This window comes from Alligator mississippiensis, chromosome 2 (assembly GCF_030867095.1).
Source record: "Alligator mississippiensis isolate rAllMis1 chromosome 2, rAllMis1, whole genome shotgun sequence".
Taxonomy (NCBI): Eukaryota; Metazoa; Chordata; order Crocodylia; family Alligatoridae; genus Alligator; species Alligator mississippiensis.
The window spans coordinates 99,754,923-99,781,294 of record NC_081825.1 but is presented as its reverse complement, the minus strand read 5'-3'; positions in this window follow the sequence as shown (position 1 = coordinate 99,781,294).

Below are 26,372 nucleotides of genomic sequence, written 5' to 3'. Positions count from 1 at the left end.
CCCCTGAGTTTTGCTTGGAGTGTTAGGTTCAGATAAAAGTAAGTCAACTGAAACTGGTTGCACATAGTTCCAGGTTTAAACTAACAAATCTCAGTTTGGTATATGTGGGTAAACATATCTCAACCTAGGTTCATCTAAACATCCACAATCTTTCCCTGAGCTTGAACTTGTGCCTGAATTTCTGGTTGGCAGGGTGAAAATTAGGTGCCATGGGGTTTCATAATAAAGGTCCATTTAAAAGACAAATGTACCCAATCTTGTGAAGACATATATTGGAACAAATTCTGCTCTCATTTACACTAGTGTAAATCTAAGTAACCTCATTAATGTCAATGTTGACAGATTTTTTAATACATTTACAAATTTAGGACCTACCAATTTAATTGAAATCAATAGAGTTACTCTGGATTTATACCAGTGTAAATCAAAAAAGAATTTGTCTGAACGTGAGTGTGATACTCTCGGCACAGTTAGTACTTCTGAAATAGCAGCGCAATATTAGTCATTGTTACATGTTGTGTGTCTATAGAGCCAGTGATGGTGCACACAATTCATTTTGGGTTTTTCCTTCAAAAGGTTTTTGCAGCCATTCCAGCAAATAAAGTCAAACTCTGCAGCCAATCCATCCAGAGTTCACTAAGTTCCAGTAAAGGACCTATAGCTGTTTATACTGGTAGTGGCCTCTACTTTAACCTTTGCCCTGGCTTTGCTGTAGGCCATGGAACTGCCTGGGGGTGGTTGGAAGGCTTTACCCTTTTCTTTGTGCTTTTCTTTTTGTTATTTTCTTTCACTCCTTTGCATTGTGATGACTTTCCTCTGTGCTGAACATGTGCATTCAGATCCCGCTATATTTTCATGAAACCCACAAGAAATCTTTAATACTGGGAATGAATGCCGTTCTCTGGGCTTTACATTTTTTACATAAATCACTGCCTCGGAAAGTTTCACATGTTTTTAGCAACCTTTTCAGTACCCACTCTATTCACTTTGGAGCCCATGTTTGATATTTAGCCCAGCATTCCAAAACTGGTCCCAGTAGACAGCTGATGAAATACTATTTTGAGAGGCTGGAGGCACTAGAGAAAAATTTTAAAAAATTCTCCTCTGCTTTGTAAGTGGCTAGAATCCATATTCTTTCATGAAGGCATCCCATTCATCTCCCCTTTTTTCTGTTTGCCTTATCTTTCTAGATTCCTGATTGCCTGAAGAAATGTTATCTCCCTTTTGCTCTGAATATCTGCCCATTTAAGTTCTTTAGGAAAGACAACACCATCTTACCCTTCCACAGGGCTCTGCTGAATTCTAAGGATGAAAGCAGAGTTAGGGTACAAATAGATGTTACTGAATGAAAAAGATCACTTGTCCTGGGATGTGTCCTGGCTGCCAAACCATGGCCTTGAATCTGGGGCCTCAGCCTAGCCAACAGGACCAGGCCTGCCACCCCACTAGACAGGGCAATGCTAGCCTGAAGTCTTGAGCAGGGCCTAACCCTCTGTCCACTCCCCACCATCAGAGTGACTGGTCAGGGTCAGCTGATCCACCAGTTCCCCCATATAAACCCCTTGTCACAACCCAAGGGTGTGATTTTTTGTTTGTGTGTGCTTCGGCACTGCTGAATTATTTCCCGCCACTTGTAGCTTTCTTTGCAGGGTGCATTTCTTCGTTGCAACACAGAAATGCACGTTGCAAGGAGTTCCCACCATTTGTATTCAAATTTGTGCCCCACTATTGGTCAGTTCTAAATTATTCCTACATGGCGGCTAGCGATTGGCTTGCTAGCCGTATAAGAGGCTTGAGTGGTTTCCGCCCAAGTTGGAGGACTCCACGAACATCAGGAGGAGGAGACTTCACGTCTCGTGAAGATCTCTTAAGTGCTGCGGAGCCTATCGGACCCAGCATGTATTTCAAGAAGGCTATAGGGGTCTGATCAACCTCTCGCCTCTCCCCGTCGCCGCCTAATCCCTCCATGTACTCTTCCCTGCGCGCAAGTTCCACGGAGCCTAGCAAACTTCGTGTGAGTGAATCCAGAGCTCTGTCCGAGTCCTTAAACTGGGACTTAAGCGAAGTTTTCCTGGAAGTTTTCCAGCCTGCACCGCGACCATCTACGGTGTAAGTAAACAATCTTAAATAAACCATTAAGCATCCGTGCTTAATTCTAGCGTGCTGCCTGCCTTCCCCAACCCGGTGTGTCCGGGCTGCTGGCCACAGCCCGCCGCGTGAGAAAAAGGGCCTCAGACCGCTCCCAGCCCACACACCCCTGAGCAGGAACAGGAAGTATCTGAGCATCAGGGCTTTACCTGATTGCTTTGCTGTTCCCTCAAACTTGTGATTTTAGTGTGCTTTCTGCTTAATCTCCTGGCTTCTTGATCTGGTTTGCTCCCTGATTCCACTCTCTGCTTGATCTCCCAACTTTCTGATTCAGCTTATCCCTAGACCCTGTTCCTGGATTGACCTCCTGGCTTCCTGATGCAGCTTGTCCCTGGATTCTGCTCATTCTTCCTGACCTCCAGTCTTGTGTGCCCTGAAAATTCCTTGCAGGGGAATTCCTGAGGCATGCAGGATTGGGCCCCTGAAGCCCTAGTAATGCCTTTCTAGGGCGATGGGAGAGCATGGGTAGCTCTGGGCTACTCATACTCTCCTGCCACAAAGCAAACAGAGGAATGGGGCAAAAAAGCAGCACAAATTGATACCATTTGTGTCACAGCCACAATTTTGGAGGATTTATGGCATGAGAAGGGGTATGGACATCTGTTTGCTCAGCCTTTGTACCAACATAAACATTTTTAAGGTGGCACAAGGGCAAGGTCAGTTTCCAGCCTGAGCTAGTTCTTCACAATTGCCAATTTCTCAAGTTTATCATCAGGAGTGCAATGGGAATAGAATTGCACTGCAAAATCAAAGGAGAAGTTAGGTAGTTTAGCAGCACCTCAAACAAAACTGTTTTCTTGTTGTCTCATCATCAAACCTTGGAGCTGGAGCACTTACTGAATAGCAGGCTGGTGGCAAAAAAAGATATCTATAGAGCCTCACACTAGAGCCACCACCAAGAAACAAACCCTGTCCACTTACTCGTGCTCTGCATACACTGGTGGCTGCAAAACATCACATAGTTACTTTCTGGTACATGGCCACAAATGCACTCAAGATTTCAGTCTTGGGCATGTTTCTGATAGTGGCATCGGGCACACCCAATACTACTCTAACAGCAACCTCAAGACATTTTTACAGTGTATGGAGCAGCAGTGACTGGTGAGGGTGGGGCTTTGCTTCATGGGTGTAGTCTCAGGACTACTGCAAAGGTGACAGACCCCAAAAGATTCAGATGTCCACAGCCCTTCTTCCACATTGCCACAGGCTCTCCCTTGGTTTGTTTAGGGGCATAGACCCCCCCCCCCAATCCAAATATTACAAGTTCTAGCCACACTTCAGAACTAAGTCCAGGTTACCATCTTTGGAAAGACCTTTAAAGCATGTGTTGTCCTACATTGCATTCCATTAGTAATTCATTTTGTATTCATAGCTAAGCCTTTGAACTTGGTAGGAAAGGTAAAAAAATTACATAAAATAGCCATATATATTTATATATGTATATGGCTTTCAAGTGAAAATATGCATAAACACCCACCCACATACATATATTTGTTTTATGTATATTTCATATAAATATATGTGGGTGGGTGTTTATGTATATGCGTGTGTACACGTGTATATTATTTTCCCCTTTATTGCCAGATGACTACATTCTAGCTTGTGGATGGTCTATAAAACAGAGCACTTCTTCCTTGTTCAAGTTCCCTTCCCCAAATGTGACCATACACTTGTATATGCAGTATATATTTCATTTTAATGAGCTGCCTCAGCAGTCTCTACTTATGGAGACCCAGCTTGGACCCAGCCAGGCACAACACCAAAATGTCAATGCTGTGTCTGGGTTCAGGTCAAACGTACTGAGTTATTCAGCCTACATCCTGAAACCATAAACTAGTACAGCAGTTCTTAAAATCCAGCCAAGATTCACTCAAAACTCAGCTCAAGTTCACTAGAAACTTGGCCCAGGTCTAATAAAGCCAGTCAAACTCATCTTGGGTTGGATTGGTACAAAGGATATTTCAAAACAGAAATTTTTCATAGTGATAATCTGAAGTCCCAAACACTTTATTGCTCTTTTGCTGCCTTATTTATTATCTATTACCATGACTATATGTTTTTTACCTAAAACACTGGAATAGTCTCTACTTTTGCTCTTTTCTGGTCAAAAAGACAAGATCCATTTATTTGTCTCTGTCCCAGGGCCCTGTCATAACTGTGGGAACATTGCCTCTGCAGTCTTTACAGAAAATTAATTCATCTCCTATTGAAGTTAATGTAAATAATTCTGATTTGAATTTGATCCACCCTGTAGTCATGCATGTAAAATAAATCAAATGTATTATTGCATTAAATATTTTTCTTTGTCCAACAGGACATTAGCATAATGATTACCAAAAATAAAAATCCAGAAGGTAGAGCAAGTACAGCACAAAGCCACAATCATCTTCTCATAATGTAATATTTTACCTCAGTTCTGTGCTTTGAATTGTGAGGAAAAGTAGCTAATGCTAAGAGGTGTCTGTGTAAGGCAGACAGAATAAAGGCAGACAGGACAGTGTCCACTTAGGGCTGTTTGGAGCTAATCAACCGTTCAGCTGGTCCCGCTGTTCCTTCCTTGGAAAAAGTTTTTAAAGAAGTGCTTGAACTAATGAGAGAGACTTTTGTTTTGTTTTGATGGGCAGATAAATGCTCTGTTATCAACTCCCTGCTGGGCTGGTCAGAAGCAGCGAGGGGAGGGAACCCCTCCCTAATCAGAGCATTTTGGCAGGGCCTGACCATGCCCCTCCCTCAGCTCAGCACTATAGAAGGGAAGGGAGGGCTTCTCTAGTGCCCTCCAGCTTCTAGCCTGAGCCACTGCAGGCATATGCTGGCATTTCTTCAGTCCAGAGGGGAAGTCTGTTTGGTTATAAACTGGCTCAGCCTAGCCAGGTTAGACTAACCTACAAAGATTGAATCAATTTAGGCTCTGGCTTTTTGAATGCCTGTCCCTAGCCTATTATTAGGCCTATTCATTGGTCTACATTTCTACCATCAGAGCAGGATTTTTTGGATATGATATTTTTGATTGGACAAACTGCATGGTTGAAATAAAGTTAGATTTATTGAGATCTAACTTTATTCCAACCATGAAGTTGGTCCAATAAAAGATATCACCCCCCAAAAAATCCTTGCCTCTTGCATAGTTCCTGGACTATCATGACTACAACATCACACTAATACTATGTGACGGTGAGACCCGGGGAGACTGGGGGACTTCGCCAGGCAGTCACGCCAAGAATGCAGTTCACAGCCACAGACCAGCCAGTCAGAGACCAATGCAAGCTGGTTTACAGATAGACTTATCTGAAGGAATGGAGCAGCTGGAACAGGAGCAGCATACAGTGCTACCACACACAGCTCTTGCTCCTTCTGGCTCCAGGGATGCTCAGCCAATGTCAGTAAACCACAATGCTCAGGTGGCATAAAAGAGGCTGCAGTGCCACTCAGGAGAAGGGAGGAAGCCAGGCGGCAGAGCTCAGCATTCTGAGGGCATGATAGTGTCCTGGTTGGTCTCTGAGGAGTGGAGAGAAATAAGGACCCGAGTTACTCGGCCCCACCAGACCCTAGGAATAAGGTAGACCTGGGTAAGATTATTCAGGTCGGTTTTCTCCATAAAGGAAAACCTTGGGAGTTGAATGCCAGAGCCTGAGAGCTTCAGCCCAGCCAAAAAGACTGTAATGAGCAGTTTCATTTTCATTTTGCTCCAAGAGGTACTCTAATTAAAGCACCCAAAGCATCTTGTGTATCAGTGTCCCTGCACTTAAAAATGGGAGCAGGGGCACTTTATCTATAGCTCATTGAATGAGCTATAGATAAAGCACCCCTGCCACCATTTTTAAGCGCAGGGATGGTGATACACAAAACGTTGGAGGCTGCTGAAGCATGGTAATTACCATGCTCCAGCAGACATGATTAATCGAGTCTGCTCCAATGCACTGTAATTACAGCACATCAGAGCAGCCTCACTGCTCATGTATAGGTGCCCAGTCTGTCTGGAAAAATATAGCACCTCCAGTGCAAAAACTGGAATATGTCGTTTTAAAATCTGCTTTCCAGGAGCATTTATATGAGAGAAACTATTCTGCATATGCATTCAATAAAGTGAACAGACCTGACATCAATTATATAAATATCAGCAGAGACATTTTTGCTGTATTGAAACATACAAAGAGATCTAGAAATTGGAACTAGAAATGTATGTATAAGCCCAACACTTTTAGAAATATTACACCGAAATATCAACGTGTCTTAAAGTCCCTTTTATACATTGCCAAAACATAATGTTATAATGTCTGAATATTTGACAAACTGAGATGTTCAATGTCACAATGACTTAATTCCAAAAATTCCTTGAAAAGGGATTTTCTTACTGTAGACATAACACCAAAATATTCAGTTTATTAGTAAATAATTCTGGTGATCCCATCCTCTTCCACCTTATGCCTCCCCAGTTTTTTGGCACCCCGCTGAGAAGCTATTTGGCAGTCTGCATCTAAAATGCCAAAAAAAACTAGCTTTATTTACTTTTATTATTTAAAAAAAATAATGAGGAGGTAGTTCCTCTGTAAAATAAATGCCTTCAGATGTGACTGGCTTGGTGACTGAAATAATGAATTTCTCACCTGCTTTTATTATCAACAACTTGCTAGCATCATTAAGAGTGTGACTATGGAAAGAAGCAAGAATTTCTTAGGATCATGGCTTTTATTGGACCATCTATGTATTTGGGATAAAGTTAAATAAGCTTTCAAATGCAAGACACTCTTCTTCAGGTCACCTGACAAAGAATGTCTTGCAGTCAAAAATTTGTCTAACTTTATCCCAACTATATAGTTGATCCAATAAAAATACCACCCAAGAAATTCTTGCCTCTCATATAATTTCTGGACCATTATGGTTACAACATTACAACATTATGTATGGAGAAAAAGATTCCTTTCAATGATACTCTTATCCTTTTGATACTCTTATCCTTTTATCATTTTTTATCCCATATACCCAACCAATTTCAACTGGACCAACATTTTTGCATTAATTTCGTTCAAGACCTAAAACACCAATACAGGGCCCAATTCTGCCTGCCTTACTCATAAGTATGACAATAGTGCTTTGTTTTGTAAGTATTTTCATTTATATCAACACTTCTGGTGGAAGCCAGTATTGACTTGTGGACTGGAGGCAGGTTTAGGTCTTACAAGCTTGGTCCCCCCCAAGGAGTTGAATGCTCTCAACTCCCATTGGAAACTAAGGGTATTTTGGACTTCAAGAGACAAACTATACCTAGTGCTCCAATTGTGTTCATTTGGGACCATAATGTAGTTATGGCTAAGGACAGCAGGAGGAGCAAACTACCCCTTTATTCCCTGGTACAGGCTACCAGAGGTACCAGTGCAAGAAAGAGTAGCTGCCCCTTGGAAATGAGTGGAAAATGGGTCAACAAGGGTGGCAAATTGGGGAGGGTGATGAGTATTACTATCCACAAACACCACCTAGTACAGCTGAACCAGCAAAAATGGAAAAAGTAATGTGGACCATAAAAAGGGCCAGTGGACATGTCTACATGTGCAATTTAATGAGCATTAGCCTATTTTAATGCACACTAAAGTCACAAAAGAAAATGTACTTTCGCTGACAAGGTTCCTTGGGTGAATTTGATATCTTTTATTAGACCAACCCAAATGGTTGGAGAATAGTTATTAAGCAAGATTTCGGGTTCAAAAACCCTTCATCAGGCTAAGGACGCTGCAGCAGTTGCTGCGTGCTGTTCCTGGATGGAATGACAAGTGAACAAGCCAGGGGCTGGGCTGGGCTGGGGAGTCAGTTGCCAGGCAGATTGTAATGTATCAAAAATCCAATGTCTATGTTTAGTCCCTGATCTCTAGTATCCAGCAGGCTGATGAAATGGAGCTCATGGGCTCATCTCTGGGATGTGTTGTGTAAGTTTCCCTTGAGGATCAGGACTGAGAGATTGAAGAGAGAGTGCCCCTCCTGTAAGAAATGTGCCCCCACCGGTAATTGGGTGTTTCTGTCTTTGATGGATTTCCGGTGTGCGTTCATTCTGGTGCTCAGTTGTTGTTTGGTCTCTCCTACATATCTTCCATCAGGGCATTTGGTGCATTGGATGAGGTATACTACATTCCTGGAGGTGCAGCTGTAAGATCCTGGGATGCTGATGGCTCTGTTGTGGGGTGTAGTAATAGTGGAGGTGGTAGAGATGTGGGGGCAGGTTTTGCATTTCTTGTCATGGCACGGTCTGGATCCTTTTGGTGTGTTCTGGGGCTGAGGAAGTTTGCTTCTGGTGATGAGGTTGGCGAGGTTCGGTGCTTGTCTGAAGGCTAGGATGGGTGGCTCTGGGAAGATTTTTTTAAGAATAGGGTCTTTTTCTAATATGGGTTGCAATTTTTTGAAGATTTTCCGTATAGGTTCAAGGGATGGGTGATAGGTCATAACCAGTGGTGTGCGATTTGTGGGTGTTTTTCTTCTGTACTGCAGCAGTTCTTCACATGGTATCCAGGTGGCTCTTTCAAACGTGCGATCTACCTCTCTGGAGGAGTGTCCTTGCTGGGTGAAAGCCTTTTTAAGATTGGTGAGGTGGCGATCCCGGGTGTTCTCTTCAGTACAGATGCGGTGGTATCTGAGGGCTTGGCTGTATATCACAGCTTTTTTGGTGTGTTTCGGGTGATTGCTGGTTTTGTGCAGATGTGTGTTGGTCTGTGGGTTTCTTGTATACTGTGGTCTGTATTTTACCCTTCTGGATACTGATCATTGTGTCTAAAAAGGGGATGTTGGTGCTGGAGTATTCTAAAGAAAGTCGGATGGATGGATGGTGACTGTTGAATTTCTGGTGGAACTCAATTAGAGATTCCTGGTTCTCACTCCAAATGATGAAGATGTCATCGATATATCGTACAAGAAACCCACAGACGAACACACATATCTGCACATATCCGCACATCTCCACCACCTCCACTATTACTACACCCCACAACAGAGCCATCAGCATCCCAGGATCTTACAGCTGCACCTCCAGGAATGTAGTAAACCTCATCCAATGCACCAAACGCCCTGATGGAAGATATGTAGGAGAGACCAGACAACAACTGCACACCAGAATGAATGCACACTGGAAATCCATCAAAGACAGAAACACCCAATTACCGGTGGGGGCACATTTCTCACAGGAGGGCCACTCTCTCTCCAATCTCTCAGTCCTGATCCTCAAGGGAAATTTACACAACACATCCCAGAGACGAGCCTATGAGCTCCATTTCATCAGCCTGCTGGATACTAGAGATCAGGGACTAAACACAGACATTGGATTTTTGATACATTACAATCTGCCTGGCAACTGACTCCCCAGCCCAGCCCCTGGCTTGTTTACTTGTCATTCCATCCAGGAAGAGCACGCAGCAACTGCTGCAGCGTCCTTAGCTTGACGAAGCGTTTTTGAATCCGAAAGCTTGCTTAATAACTATTCTCCAACCATTTGGGTTGGTCTAATAAAAGATATCAAATTCATCCAAGGAACCTTGTCTGCCTATATCCTAAGACCAACACGGCTACAACCTAAACCCCTGCATGTACTTTCCCTAACATTCATTAAAATAAGTTAATACACCTATTTCTAGTACCGAACAATGGAGGTACTTTTATATGCGCATAATGGAGGCACACTTTTATATGTGCTCCAGGAGTTGTGGGGAGGCGCACTTTAATTAGAGTGGCTCTTGAGCCACTCCAATTAAAGCACCACCCCATCTCATGTATCAGCCTTCCCACACTTGAAAATGGCAGTGGGGGCACTTGAACTAAAACTGGTTCAATGAGCTTTAGTTCAAGTGCCTCCACTGGCATTTTTAAGTGTGGGGATGCTGATACACGAGACACAGGAGGTTGTTGGTGTGCAGTAATTGCCACGCTCCAGCAGACTTGACTAATTGGTTCTGCTCTGACACAGTGTAATTACAGAGCATTGCAGCAGCCTCTGCACTCATGTATAGGCATCTGGAGTTATAGTACTAAATTTAATGCACATTAGCAAAAGCGTGTTCATGAACATATAGATGCACCTAATACGGCTTATCCTCCCCCCACCTCCCCCCAGTGAAGAGGAAACATTGACCAAGTGACAGCTCTCAGGCCTTGGACATATAATGGGCTTATACTGAAGTACTTGGTCTTTTCACCTGCATACAAAAACTTAGGGTTCTCAGGGCACAATTACTCAAGACCTTTACTGAGAAGTTGACTTATCAGCTGCACGGTAAATGTCTTGGTGTCTACATGTCTGCCTCTTAGGCTAGAGTAAACTAATTTACTCTGCAGCAGGGTAGTAAATACAAGTACTATCCTTTTGCAGAGTAAAAAAACTCTGCAGCAGTGCACATGTAGATGCTAGACAGATTGGCTTCAGCACAAGTGTGCTTCAGTGCACGGGCTGCCTGCCAGCTATCCCCACAATGAAGCTCCCTCATGCCCCAGCCAGCCCTTCTGCAACACACTGAGCTGAGAGGAGCAGTCCTGGGCTTGATGGCTGGCCCCCAGGACCCCCTGCCAGCAGAGGCTGTTCTGACTCGACTCCGTGTGCTGCACATGAATTAACTGCAGAACTTATTGCTCCTGAGTGAATTGCTCCCAGGCACACCATTTGTCTGGTGTTTATTCATGCACAGTAATAGCACATGTAGACAACTACAACGTACAGTCCTATGCTAGCGTAAATTATTCAAATCCAAAAAAATCATGAGTAAAACTATACCAGTGAAAGTTGCACTACTCTAAAAGTATCACAAGCCTACATGGTTTCCCAGGGTAGCTCTTTGCTTATTAGCAAAGCACTATAATAGCTATGCCCTGGGCATGTCTACAAATTCATTAATGCACTTTTGCTAATGCACATTACATTAGGTACCCCCATTGTGAGGTATTAGAAAAAGGCACATTAGTCTATTTAATATGCATTAACAAAAGCGCAGTTTTTTGTGATGCTTTAATGTGCATTAAAATAAGGTCATGCACATTAAAGTGCATATCTAGATGTGCCCCCTGAGAACTAATCATCTGTCTAATCCAGATCCCACTGTCATTTACATCAATGTACAGAACTAATGTAAATCACAGTAGTATAAACGTGTCATGTGTTCAGATGCTCAGTTGTAATGCAGTTCATGCTTTGCTCATTGGGCACTACAAACACACACATTATTCCTTACTTGAGGTTGTTTGTACAGTGCAAATCTAGCCTTTAGTAAGTATTGTGGTTCTCATAGAAATGTTACTACCCACAGATGTAAATACACCTACAAGTGGTGGGTGGATCCTATTATGTAGGGGGAAAAAAATCTCACAATTTTTACGTTTTAAAAAATGTAAGGTTACATTTAAAGTGTTGATATTTCCATTCCAACTTCCCAAAATAGTCTAACTTGCAGTGACTTTGGCAAAGGTCATTTTTTTTCATTTTTTTAATCAAAGACGAGAGATCCCATTACCCATTTATTGCACATAGTTACATATTAGCTGTCAAATAGCTCAGAATAATATCCCAAAGCATTTTTGAGGAAAAATGATAAAGAAACATTTGCCCTGAATGCATACCATTAGTTTTTCAACATACCTCACATTGTTCAATTCATAATGCCAACAACTAAACCCAGAAGAACTGAAATGGAAGAAGCCATATGAGACAATTATGGCTCTCAATGCAACACATCCATGAAAATCCACTGAACTTCATTATGTGTTGTATGTTGTAGAGTGCCTTCTTTGGTTGTCACCATTAAAATATAAGTTACAGGAGACAAATGCCATTACTTATTCCTGGCACAAAAATAATAATAATAATAATAATAATAATAATAATAATAATAAAAAAAAAGAATTTGTGTTCTGTGACAGTTATTCTTGTAGTATGAAGTGGTGCTAACAAGATGTTTCCACAGAATTGGTAGCTTGACAGTTTCTTGTAAAATATCGTCTCACAGCTTATTTAAACCACACAGTTCTAATGTGCTTCATCAAAAATTCCAAGATAACAGTGAAGGCATACAGGCATACCAGCTGGAAATGGGAGGGGAGAAGGCACCATTTATAGGTCTCTTCATCAGACTCACTTTATTTCTAAGTCCAAACTAATACATAGAACAAATCGATTCTACTTCCAGCTTTGTGGGAAGATGACTGTAACATGCTCGGGTTCCACGGGCGATTGTGATGCCCTCTGGTGGCCATGAAACCTTTACTCAGCTCCAGCTCTAGGATGCCCTCTGCTTCTGACTCAACTGTCATACTTTGATGCAACTGCTGGGTTAAAAGGCAGGCTGCCTAATGGGTCCAAGAGCTAGCCCAAGTTCCTCTAGACCAGGGGTGGGCAAAATACAGCCTGCAAACCAGATCTGGCTCACCAAGGGATTTTGTCTGGACTGTGGTGGGTCCCTCGGTTCTGCCCAGCCTAGGCACAGGAGGCAACCCAGGCCATGGAGGATGCAGCTGATCCCCTTGCCCCTAGGCACAGAGTGGGGCAGAGGTGGAACAGCGCTCGGACTTGCTTCTAGCAGTGCTGGCAGCATCAGCTCCTTCCGGCTGATGCCAGGTCCAGCCCCACTGCCCAGGATATCCAGGGGTAAAAAAACCCTCTGCACTGCTCACTTGCAGCATGAAGAGCAATGGAACAAGCAGTATGTGGCACTGCAGGCATGTTTGTGGCACCACATACTGCACGGCCACACTCATCTGGACGCAATCTCTGGGTCCAAACATAAGCAATGGCTCTCTGTCTGCATAACAAGTCTTCCCTTTAACCCAGGTAATACTCCCCTGTAAAGTATCAGCACTCTGTTTCCCTTCCTCGGGATAGTACCTTTCCCAGCTAAGGGAGCTCCTGCGTTCCCTCTGCTCCGGAGTTCTTGCCTCAGCAGCCTCCAGGGCCCAACTGCCTGACCAGCTCAGACCCTGGGCTTATATGCTTCAAGCCCAGCCCCTTCTGGTCAGGTGACTCTCTAACTGGCCCTGCCATACCTGCAGGCTGCTTCTCAAGCAGACTGGTCCCCTCTTAAAGTGACAGGCACACTAAGCACACTGTCACAATGACACACCCTTTTATAGCCCTTTCTGAACTACTCCAGTGCTGGGTCTCTCCCATCTTGTGATGTTGCCTAAAAAGCAAGAAACCTTTTTATCTAGCTTTGTAATGGTCACATGCTTGGTCTTAGTTATATGCCTGTAAATACTTTGCCTAGGTTTAGAGTCACTACAGAACACCTTGGGTTGCACACATGGCTCTTACAGGCCAGTGCCCTCTTATGAACAATAGTTAAACAAAAAACAATTCATATTTGAGAATAAGATTGCTGTGAATGCATGGGTCAACCTTCAAACTAATGTATGCCCCTAACAGAATGCAAATATTTTCATTATGAGTTGGATCAAGTCTCTGTTCTAAACAGCCAGGTTGGAAATTAAGAGGTGTAAGGCCTGGCTGCAGTCCAGGTGGGGCTGTGACACATTTGTTCTCTGCAAGTTAAATTTTTTTAAATATTTGTTCTCTGCAAATAAGAGAAGTAAGAGGTTGAGGGCAGAGGCAGATCTATGGTTCTGTTCCCCTTCGTATGTCAGCTAGCAGAAGTGAACGTGGGCTGAGGAGGAAGAGAGCAAGCACGTTGTCTGGTAATGGGATGACACAGTATACTCCCCATCTGCAAAACAGGAACAATAGAAGAATTATGACTCAGTGCAGCATCTCTGAGTTGTGTTTTCTTTCCAGAGCTACTACAGGGTTAGCAGATCTACACGCTGCTTCTTACAGAGGTCTGAAAATAGTTTATCAATCTAGCCCTTAACTAAGAGAATAGTAAGCTAGTGCTCCACATTCTCTTGTAGCTCCTACATACACATTGCATTGCTCCTGTTCATACTTGTTTTGCAAAGTCGAGATCTATCATTTATTTCATTTTCTTAGCAAAAGGAAATATATACAAGCTGCTTCACATAAACACTGACAAAAGTAATGTACAAACTGTACACTGCCTAAAATGGAAGTTTTGTGTTGCCTCATGAGGCTTAGGCTTGTAAGAACCCAAGCTGAGTTTAATTGGTCCAGTGTTAGGTTGTATATTTCTGGTCTGAAGGAAAATTGTGCAAGTCAGTGATGATGACTTATTGGACTTTTTTTTTTTTTGAGAAAAACTAAAAGCGAACTACTAAAAGTGGAATTGTCTGAATTCTAGGATTTTGATACATGTCTGCGTATCACAAGCTCTGTACATTTTATAACCATTTCAATTTCCCTTGCGTGCTGTGTATTTTGCCCTTTTCCCATCAGCCAAGTACATTTTGTACCTGTATCATCATGTCTTTTTCCCCTCAGGAGATTTATTTCTTTGACATTGCTTAAATTGCCAGTTCTATATTTTAGTGTGCTTATAATCATCCATGGCACATGCAACTTATGTTTGTCAGATCCTTATAAACAATTATTAATCATTTACTAACACATTGTAAACCACATCAAAATGAGACTCAATAAAAAGTAAAACTGAATGAATATATTACATAGTGTATGTATGTTGGGACAAAAATATAAGCATACACTACATTCACATTATTTCTAATATTGGTGAATACATTCCTTTATCATTTTCTAAAGAAAATTTATTCCGTAAAATTTAAAATTTCACTCAAAAAAGTTGTTATAGGAAATTTGGTGATCAGCTTTCATTTTTACAAAGGATTCTGGTCTTGCCTTGATACCTAGATCTTACAGTCAGATATATGTGGATGGATTACTCATTTCCAGTGGGACTCACAAGCAAAATAATCCACTTACATGGATTCAGCTGCAGGATCTGTCCCAAAGTGCCAATTTGTATGTAACCAACTCTGAAATTGTTACCAGCACATCCATAAAATTGTTATGAATACCAGTTTCACTTATAATAGTTTACTTCCAGGATGTTAGTGATATTGTTAATATAAAGATCAATCATGAGTTTGTGAAGATTCATGACGGAAATCAAAGTATATTGAAAGGGTTAAAGAGATCATAAGTGATCATTTTTGACAAAAAAGAAATACAATTTCTCCATTTCTTCTTTATATGAAAAAAATAAACCAAATCAACTATCCTTGTAACAACCTATTACTTGACAAACATACAAAACCTGTTGGAAATGACAGAACCGTTTGCCTTCATGTATGATAAGATGCTATAGCATATTTAGAACATCTACATTGCCAGTTTAAGCAGAGCATACTACAAATGTGAACCAGATAAAATACATATATGAAAAATTATTCTGTGTTTATTTAAGAATGTCCCTTAGCTACTTTACAATGTTAGGCTACATTTTCAGAAGTGGTGCCTAAACTTAGGTTTTGAAACCATATTTGGGCACCATATTATGAACATCTTGGCTATAATACTTAGTAATTCTCATAATACTCTTGTACATAGTTGTTATAAAATTCCTTTCACTGGTAGCTTGCAAAGGCCTTTATACAAGAGGCAAAGTATTGCTATTTTATAGGTGGGATACTGAGACGCAGACATATTAAGTGATTTGCTCAGTGTACCACATGGGTTTAATGGCAGTTTGGAGAACCACAAACTCCTGATTCCCAGTCACTGAACCATATTGCCTCTTGTCCGTAGTGATGGGCACTATTGTTGAACACTAGATACAGTCCTCACAGCAAGATAACAATAAGTCTTAAGCCACAAAGGCTAAGGACAGAGATTACACATGAACTGGTATAAGTGATCAGAAACCAGTTCAAATCTGTAACACAACACAAGCTCAGTGCACGTAAACCACTTTCAAAATGGCCAAAATCAATTTAAGATAAACTTGGATGAATATAGTATCAAACTTAATTGACTGAAGTTAAATTGGTTTGTTGAACTTCTGTCCCAGATCCCCTCCAGTTTCAAGTTAACTCACAGTCCACCAGCATCCCAGGATGTTTTGCACCTCCTCTGCAAAGCCCCCCTTTCAGAGTGGGTGGGCTAGCCTTGGCCCCAGCTGTCTGCTCCAGCCAAGCAGGGCAGCGTGCTTTAGCACCCCCTGGCTTCTGGCTTGAGTCACTGCAGGCATGTGGCTGTATCTCAGAATCAAAGTGAATGTCTGTTCACTTGCTTATCAGTTCAATCTATGCATTTTAGACTAATCTCTGAAGACTGAATCAATTCAGCCTCAGATTTTTTAACCATCTGTACTTATTCAAAGGGTAAGGGCCCATGACTTGTGTGTGTTCCTCTGAGCTCTTTCACTGTTTTGAGTATTTCACAATGGTAATGAGGAAAGTTATTATAAAACTTCTCATGTGACCCGCTCACTATAAATAATAACAATGTATTTCAAACTAATTTTTACACTACATTTTTAATACAACATTTGTCCTCCAAAATCACAGTCTTGCCTGTATTCTGCAAATGTAATATTACTCCAAAGTTTTATGCTTGTATAACATAAGTAGTTGGTCTTTGAATTGTCTATAAACAAACTTTTCTTTCAAGGAAGAGTTAGGTGTAGGATCTGTGATTTAAGAACTGAAAAAGTTACAGTTGAACTTCAGCTTATAGGCACCACCATATCTTGGGGGAGACAATGCCATGAGATTTCAAGCAGACACAGTTACTGTGCCACCTCTAATAGTATGCTGCACAAACTCTCCTCTTGTAAAAAAATAGCAGAGCTGGAAATACAATTTGCTGTTCTTGTTATGATACATCATTTGTTTCCTACTCAACTTCTGATGGTATGATCTTTTTACTCCTATATTCAACCTAATATTCAGAATCAAACCTACAGTGAAAACCATACATATGTATATTGGACTTGTGTGGCGGAGCACAGGGTGCTCCTGCCACTTTAAGGGCCTGGAGCTGGCAGCCTCCAGGTGCCCGATTAGGGCAGCCATTTTGGGGCCTATATAAACCAGGCAGTTTGTCTGCAGGAGGTCAGGCAGCAACATTGCCTGGCCTTGGGGCTGTTGCGTATGGCCTGGAGGTAAGGGGGAGCTGCAAGGGGTTGGCAGGAGGCTCCTGGTCCTGGTCCTGGTCCTGGTCCTGGTCCTGGTCCTGGTCCTGGTCCTGGTCCTGGTCCTGGTCCTGGTCCTGGTCCTGGTCCTGGTCCTGACCTAAAACTGCACCCTGCCGGGAGTGGGTGGTCTGGTGGGGCTCTCAGTGGCGCAGGAGCCCCCAGGAAATGCCAGGCCAGTGATCACCCCGGTGAAAGGCGGGTCGGGGCGCCTTAACCCCTAGCTCCCACCACCACCGGGTGGGTGACCCCTGAGTTGGGTGAGTGCTGAGAGGGCCAGTGTGTGTGAGGGGCCCAGAGAGGGCGGACCCTGAGAGTGGGAGTAAGGTGGGTGAGGTGCTGCGGTTGCTCCTAGGAGGAAGGGAGTAGTAGCACGGTGAGGCCCGAGGAGTAGAGTGGCTAGAGAGACCCAGCCCGAAGGGGAGAGTCCCCTCGACTGGCCCATGCTGGGGCCAGGACCAGTGAGGGTCAAAAGGGCCAGGGGCCCACCGCGAGGGACGCCCAAGAGCCGGGGGGCCTGGGGTCCCGACTGGCCTTGAGGTGGGCCAGGGCTAGGTAGCCGAAGGTTCCGGGGGAACCACACCCGAGAGGGGAACAAGGCTTCGGGTGGGTGAGGTAGCCCAGATGACGATGGAGTGGCCGCCTGTGTAGCGAAGATCATAGTGGGGTCTTGCATGGAGGATTCTGGGGCCCAGTGCAGGGGCCGGTGAGGAAGAACACCATGATGCCATCTGCGAGGCTTGGGCTGCGGTATTAGGGGAGGTCAGAGCCGCAGAGCGCCCCTGGGCATCGGGGCAGTCGAAGGGCAGCCTCCCGCTCAATTATCATCATAATTGCACTCATTATCATCAAAGGCGTGGCGGGCGAGATGAGCGGGCGGTTGCCCAGAGACAGGTGGGCGGGCCATGAAGAGCTCGGCCCTGAGTAGGCCTGCTGTCACGGTGACAGGCGGGCGGGCCACAGAGCTCGGCCCCGGGAGGCCCCCTGTCACAACTTGCTATCCTGTATGTTTTAGAAATAATTTAGTTTACTTCCACATTGAGAAAAAAATATATCTGCCACATGGTAATTCACCATTCCACTCCTAGCTAATAACTTACATAGAACCAGATGCGCTAATGTGTTTCATGGAACTGGGATGAACTAGAAAGGAAGTTGAAGGAGCTCCACAAAAAGGGGGAGATGCGTACTCCCTGCACTGAGTGCATATGGTGCAAATCTTCAGAGGCTTGGGAGGAAATACAAGGATGGGCAAAAACACATGCACAGAGGCAGTTGTCCAAAAATCACTTTTATTAGCTTGTTTGTTGGTTCCAGTGGGAACCAACATGAGACGCTAACTGTGCAGTAGCCTAATAACACTACACAGTAGTGTGCCAGGAAAAAAAAACATACTAATACGCTACTGCACAGTAGTATTAGGCTCATAGGCAGAGGGCGAAAAAATATTTTAGGGAGCTAAGACAATGCACGCATGCATGCGTGTGCCCCCCACCCCGAGCAGGTAAGTCTGTGGGGGAAGGGGTGTGGGGAGAGGGACAGGCTGTGGGGTGGGGGGTGCATATTGATGCCCCAGCAGTGAGGGAGGGAGCAGGGCACAGGCAAGACCCACTATGGTGCATGGGTGACTGATACCCCCCCAGTGACCAGTCAGTGATTGGTGGGTGGGGAGGTCCCCCATGGCTGATCACGCTGACTGGGAAGTGGCCGCACCATTCCCGGAAGTGGCCACGGCACTCCTACTCCCCAGCTGGCATTTGCTGGGGGGGGCACCAGTGCTCCCGCCTGTCCCCACTGCCCATCACCTGAGCGATGCACGTGCACCCCTGTGAGCCCCCTACATGTCACCACTGCTACGGTGCATTAATGAATGTGTAGATACACCCTGTTAGAAAGTTTGATTGAAAAGTTATCTTTCCACGATTTAGCAAAAACTGCCCCAAGTACTGGAAGATAAACCTCCCAAGCTAAAAATACAAATTTAAAGGCAAATTATTTTGGCACGGACAAGTACGCACTCTAGCAAACTGAGACAAACTATCAAGACTAGCTCAAGTTAGACAGACCGAGGAATAAGAGGTTTAAACCCTGACAATCAGTCAGTAAAAATACCAAAGGCCTCCAGAAATTTTACCCCTCTTTCTGAGGTTTTAACTTTAGGGATCCCTTACTTTTCAAACATTTGCTCTACTATTTCCCTTTCAGTCCAGGGTTCTCCTTATCTACAAAATTGGCAGCCTGTCTTCTAGAGGGTTTAAAGGGCTGTGGGAGATCTTCAACAGAAATAAATGGAATAAGTATGGGAGTGAGAAGGTGTGGCCACACCCTCTTTCGGCAGTATAGAACATACAGGGTTTGCTGTATATAGGAATAAATGTTGTTACCACATACACCCCAACATCTTACCTGCCACCAAAATTGGGAATTTCATTCACTATTGGCATCCAACATTGGCAGCTAGGGGAAAGGAGGAATGAGCGGCAGCAGCACTGTTCATAACCAGGGTTCTGTAACACTGCCAACATAGCTTCTTGGCGGAGCTGTTGAAATCCCTATCCCACTATCAGAAGTAGGCTGTCCAGCCTGTGAGAAGCCCCACAGGGGCAGGACCAAAAGAGCTGGACACCACTGATGATGTATCCCACCACCTACACCTTCAAAATCCTAGATCTGCTCCTGGGTATAAATATCATTATTTCCTGGTTTGGAAATGAAGTACATTTTTATGCATGAAATGGAAGCCTAAAAATTAAGTTTGGAGAACAGCATGAAGACTCTCTCTTTGACATCCCCAGCTCCCATAAGCCACTTCACTGAAATACTGGCTATAGCGGTAAACAAAGGTAAGCAAGCCCTGTGCTTCTTATTTTAGCATATAGGATAGCCACTGCTCCAATGGCTTGTTAAAATATGACTGTTGATCTGGCTGTTTCTATGGCTGTGTACCAGGTAATCTTTGATATTTCAACACAGGATTAATCCTACAGGGAATATTCCTCTCCTAGCAAATCAAAGAAATATGAACCCCTCTCTAGCTATCTGTCAGCCACTGTGAAACTTGGAAACTTTTCACTGGCTCTCAAACTTCTATGGTTGAATAGAAGAGCTGAAATGAGTCATCTCCTCTCCAGCAAGTCTGACAAAATTCAGTTTCTCATTTACCTTAAAATTTATAGCAGGATAATAACATAAAAGGAGAATTTAACTTCCTTCAATTAAAGGATTATATGCTATTTGCAATACTCTATGATATTTCACTCATCTGAGGTGAAATCCTGATTCCATGAAGCCAATGAGAATTTTTTCACTGACATTGAAAGAGCAAGAATTTTACCTTTTAAAGTTTCAGACTTTTGCTCAGAAAAGAATGCTGTTAAAACGAAATAGTTGCCTCATTCCCAAATGCACTAAGTTGGAAGCGTACCAATTACTTTCTAATAAGTGGTGAATAAAACCCTTTGCAATGTGAATCAGAAGAGATAATATTGATACTAATAAAACATTATTAAACATTATTATATAACAGTATTATTATTACTATTAACATTATTAATGATATTATTAAATATTATTATATTATAATATTATTATTATTAAAGAGCATTGTTTGGCATCATACCATCCACATGCACTTTATTTTAAGTTTTTCCAGCTACATTTTCTATTAAAAAAATTTAAAAAACCCAGTTTACACACTGCAATCTGGAGCAGAAAAGGTATCATCACAGAACTGAGTTACATTTAGAAAACATTTGATGTTCTCTATAATTTAAATATTGGAAATCATATCCTACAGTTCTTTACTCAATGCAAAAATATAACCAATTTCAAAGGTAGATTTATCTAAGTAAAACCTTCCTAAATGGACCTTGTTCATCTAACCAAGACCGTTTTTTGCTTCTAGAATATGTATTCTACAAGTCACTGTGCACGTCTACACATGCAATCAATGCAGCTGAATTTTCTGTGTGGAAAATTCAGGCTCATTAAAGAGCTCCCCAGCACACGTCTACGTATGTGCCCTCATTGGAAACAAATTGAACCCCATAGGAGTGAACCAGTACAGAGCTGCTCTTGCTCTGCTCTGCCACCCCTGTACCAGCCAGCCTCCTCTGGATACTAGCCCTGGGCTGGAAAGGGGCATAGGCTTAACTCTGGGCTGTACTAGCTACCTTGTGGTAGGGCAACTTCAATCTGCTCCATAGAAATAAAATGAGCAATTTGCAGTCCTCCAGCATCCTAATATGCACCACTCCTAGACCTCCTTTCCTCCCCCTGCAGAGCAGGTATACAGTCCAGGTGTCCTGGCTCCTAGCTGTGCCCCTGCTCACCAGTTCCTTAGTTGCAAATCAGAGCTGTGCAGACAAGAAATGGTATTAATCCTTGACATGCGACTGCTCACAGCATGTTCTAACTTTAACACCATTTAACATTCCACAGATTTAGTATGGTCTAAGTGTAACGCGTAACTTCACACTACTCTACTCTCCACCACTACGCTCTGTCAGGACCCTTTATTAACTGTCCGAGCCTCTGTGTAATGGTGAAGGTTAGAATGCATGATTATAGAACAACCTTAAACAGGAAAACAAGCTAAGCTTGAACTTCATTGCCTGCAGAGTAAGCTGCCAAAACTATCTGTTCAAACTAGCATTTCCTCAAAATACCATGTCATATCTACCCTAGGGCAGGAAGTATTAAACTATCAGTTCCTATTCACTAGGTTAAAAAAAAAAAAAAGTATCTGTTTCATTCTGAGACATAGTGTTAGGGACAGGTAATTAAATCTGCAGACAATATTAAAAAAACACCAGTCCTTCATTAAAAATAATAATAAATGTGAATATTTGTACCCATTAGAAAACTGCTGAGACTAAGCATGTGACTTTTTTGGAGGCAATAATTTTTGCCAGTATCTCTAGAGAGTACTTGGCCCAGACATGTTCATTAATACCAGACGTACTAGATCTTGACAACCTATAGGATATCTGTTTCAGTAGTTTCCTTTTAGTCTAGCCAAATGTTAGCAGCTAAAATCTTATTGATTTTTCTCCTATTTCTATGTAATTTGAGAGGGGTTATTTTAATACATAAATAGAATAATAGGTAAAATCTTCCGATAATCTAGAATTTAACATGCATGTCTAAAGAAATGTGAGTTTAAATCCATTTTTCTGAGAAGCAGTAAATTCATCCAATACCAGGAAATAAGATGCTGAAGGCACAGTAGACTAATTCTGCTGCACATTAGCACATCACAGCAAAAGCTATGCTAATTCATTAATGCTCAGTAGAATGAGTCTACTGCACATTAGCATCACTAAAAAGATGTGCACTGGTACTACTGCACAGTAGTTCCAGTTACTGAGTATTGAGTTAATACCTGTTAATACAGACCATTTGTACATGACACGGGGGTTTACTTCGGTTTAATTCTCCCTAAATTGAAGCAGTGGGTTTTTAAAAACACAACTTCAAGTTAGGGCAAAGTAAACCCCTGTGGCATGTATACGAATGTCAGGCACGATCCTTACCTGCCTCTCCGGCAGCAGGGAGTGGAGGACGAGCTGCCAGCAAGCCAAGCAGCCCCTAAACTGCTGGGGATAGGCTGATGCTTCCCTCCATGGCAGCAGTGATGCCCCCCTGAGGTGGCACCTGCTTGTAGGCACCCAGGCTGGGTGGTCCCAGGTGGCTTTGCATCTGCGGAGGAAAGCACCAGGCCCCCATGCAGCTCAGACAGCCAGGCAGGCTCCAGGGAGGAGAAAAAAATAAAGATCAGGCTCTCCAGGTTTATTTTCCTTCAATGGAGCCTGCGTGCACAGCCTCCGAGCTGCACAGGGCCCAGTGTTTCCCCCCATGGCTGTAAGATAGCAAACTAAAACACCTCAGACATGTTTTATTTTGCTGAGTCCCAAAGTCATTTAACACGCATTATGCCACCGACATGTATAAACCACCGCACCATTAAAGTGCATTACGCTGCTGACATGTAAACAGCTGCACCATTAAAGCAGTGCAAAAGGGCATCAAGCTACTTTAAAGGCCAATTTTGTGGTGTGCACAAATGGCCGTCGGTACTCAACTTAAAGTGCCGTAACAATGGAGCATTAATGCATGTGTAGATGTGCCCACTTCTTAGTAGAATCGGTAGAAGTTTTTCAGACCTAGAGCTCTTGATTATATTTTTTGTTAAAAATTGAGTTTCTAATTAAAACCAAGAGATATGCTAAAGAAAACTGATTAACATTTGGTCAGACAACTCAAAATGCTTAAAAAATGTCTTGACAAGCAAGAAAACTATGCATTCTAGCAGTTTTAAAATTTAAGTGCAGTAAAAGTACAGAATTACAAAAAAGAAAAAGGCTGCATAAGATTTTTGCTACTGCTTTGTTTTCAACTAGTTCTATATATACTCCAGTTTGCAGTGTGCAAACTGGGTTTTAAATAGATGGAATTAGCATGCAAATCCAAGTAAAGCCAGAGGTCCAGATCCTAGGTGATACAGAATTAGCATTCTAGTCCGGAGTAAGATTTGCCAAATATTTGCAATATTTTCCTAATCTCAGTCCAAAAGGCATAGTTTCTTTTAAAATTTGGGATTCTTAAAAGATTTCCCCTGTTACTGGCCATATCCTCATAAGAAAATGATTTGCATGAGATTTCAGCCCCTACAACCTATAAAACAGAAACTTGCTTCTTTGCTCTAACCAACAGTAGATGCAGCTTTAGATGTAGACAGTTAAATCTAAATCTGGCAACTAAACTGATTCCAATTCAATGACCTAATGTTGGCCACTCAAATACTTATCATAAGGCTGTATAAATAATTAGCTTAAATACATGAAATAAGGAATTTCATTGCTTAGTTTGTAAATTGTCTAGGAAGAGATCATCACCTTTTCATAGATGTATTCATTATTGAGCAAGAAAATAAAAACCCTGAATGTTGATTGAAGCTCATTCACAGGCAGGTCAATTTACATGTTTGTTATTTGGAATTCAGGCTGAGTTGATTAGACAGATCACTTGATAAGTTTGTTTCCTAGAACTAAGTTTCTCATGAGAATACTAAATGTTGGCCGATAAACATTTGAATTCCACCAGTTTCCCATTAGTTACTGAAAATCTGTTGATTGAGAGGAGCGTATTCACCTATGAACTCACTGAATAGAATAGTCATGAAATGCAATCAAAGAAGGGATGTGCACAGGGTTGAAGCAAGCCTGTTACAAGCTGACAGAACTTTTTTTTGCAGAGAATTTCAGTATTTTCTCAGATTCAAATACATTTACATAGATGTATGCACACATGATAGTTTAGTTCTTTATAATGCCTTAATTGCATGTGGTCAAAAAAACATCTAATAGTTGATGCTTTATATGCTGTTTTAGAGAAAAGCTATTTTAACTCTCTTTTAGAAAATGCTTAAAATAAGTGCAACTATTTTTTGTAAATTTCTAAGAAAAAAATTACCCAGAAATTGCTTTTCAGTTTATAAAGGAATAGATCTTCAGTTGGTATGAATCAACATATCTTCATTTATTTCAATAGATTTGTGTCATTACACCAGCTGAAAACCTGACTCATTCATATTACAAATAATAAAGTTTCACAGCCTGCCCTAAGATTTCAGTGGGTTTTGAGTGAGTAACACTTTTAGATAGGAATACTATACGTCTGGGTTTTCCCAGACATATCCTCTTTTTAGGTCCTCTGATCTCCATCCAGGCGGGGTTTTTTAAATCTGAACAAAGGTCTGGGATTTTGCTCTACTCTGCTGGTGGGAGTAGAGGGAGGGTGATTAGAGGCAGGGGGCACCATGTGCGTGTGTGCATGCATACCCACATGGCCAGCATGCAGGCAGGCAGGGTGGTGGAAGCAGCCTTAGCAACTGGATGTGAGTCTATGGGGAGCAGTGGTTGGAGGGCCAAGGTTTGGGAACTCTCAGTGTGCATGTGTGTGTGTATGTGTGGCAGGGATGGGTGTGTGGGCGGTGGGTGCCTGCCACTGCTGAGGATGCTGGGGCTGTGGCAGGGCAGTGGGGAGGCACTTGCCCCTCCAGTGGGAGAAGGGTTTGGGGGTACCCCTTAAGGGTAGCAGGAAGCTCTGTGGCTGGGCCAGCAGCACCGGGACCAATGCCTGTGCTCACAAGGGTGGGGTGGCCAGGAAACACTGCCCAGGAGGGGGTGGCCAGGTCACCTGGCACAGCACTAGAGCCTTAGCCCCCAGTTGGGGGTGCCACAGGCATTTCCTAGTCTTCCCTCCAACCTGGGCTGGAGTGAAGGGCACCAGCAGGACCAGGGGTCTGTGGGTCAGGAGTGGTGGGCAGCAGCAGGGATGGAGGGCTGCAGGTTGGGACTGAGAGACACCAGCATAGCCAGGGGAGCAAGGGACAGTGGGTCAGGAATAAAGGGCAGTGGCAGGGCCAGGGGGCTGCGGACTGGAAGTGAGGTCTTCCCCCAACAGGTGTTCTCTTTTTTAGAACTGGAAGTATGGTAACCCTACTTTTAGAAACATATCAGAAAGCTTAGATATTATCATCCTAATACAGAAATGGGAATGTGTATATTCTTCAGTATGTTCATAATTTCCTATAGTAAATGGACCTGGAAGCCTACAAAAGAAAACATGAAATTCCCCACTGTCTTAAATGTGACTGACTTAAGCTTTAGTGCATTATAATTTACTTACGGACTAAGAAAGACGAGTTTTATGGTTCTGAGGCACTTGAAAAGTATTTTTCCAGATGTTCTTCTTAGGAAAGTATGATGCAAATTATAAACACAGTAGTTCAAAGAATATATATGCTTACTAATTTAATGCATTTCTTCATTAGTTACATTTTTAAAGAATTCTAATTCATGAGTTAGATGGGAAACACACTACTGCAATTAGAGTTAATAAAAGCCAAGTTGGGAAATAGGATTAGTATAAATAAAAGTTAATTTTAAAACACATGTTATCCTAGCTGTAGTCACATCAAGCATACATTTTTCTTTAATTAATAAGCAGTAAAAGGTGTGGAATACTTTTGGCTATATTCAAAAGAACACAGAGCAAATGCTAAAACATTTTATTTGTTATCCTATTGGGTCCAGGTATAGGATAGGTTCCAAGAATGCTTGATTTTGTTTTTAAATACAGTAAATCAAAGCAGTCTCTGTTTCACCCTAAAAGAAAATGTTGGCCTTTGTGCTGCATGTGTTT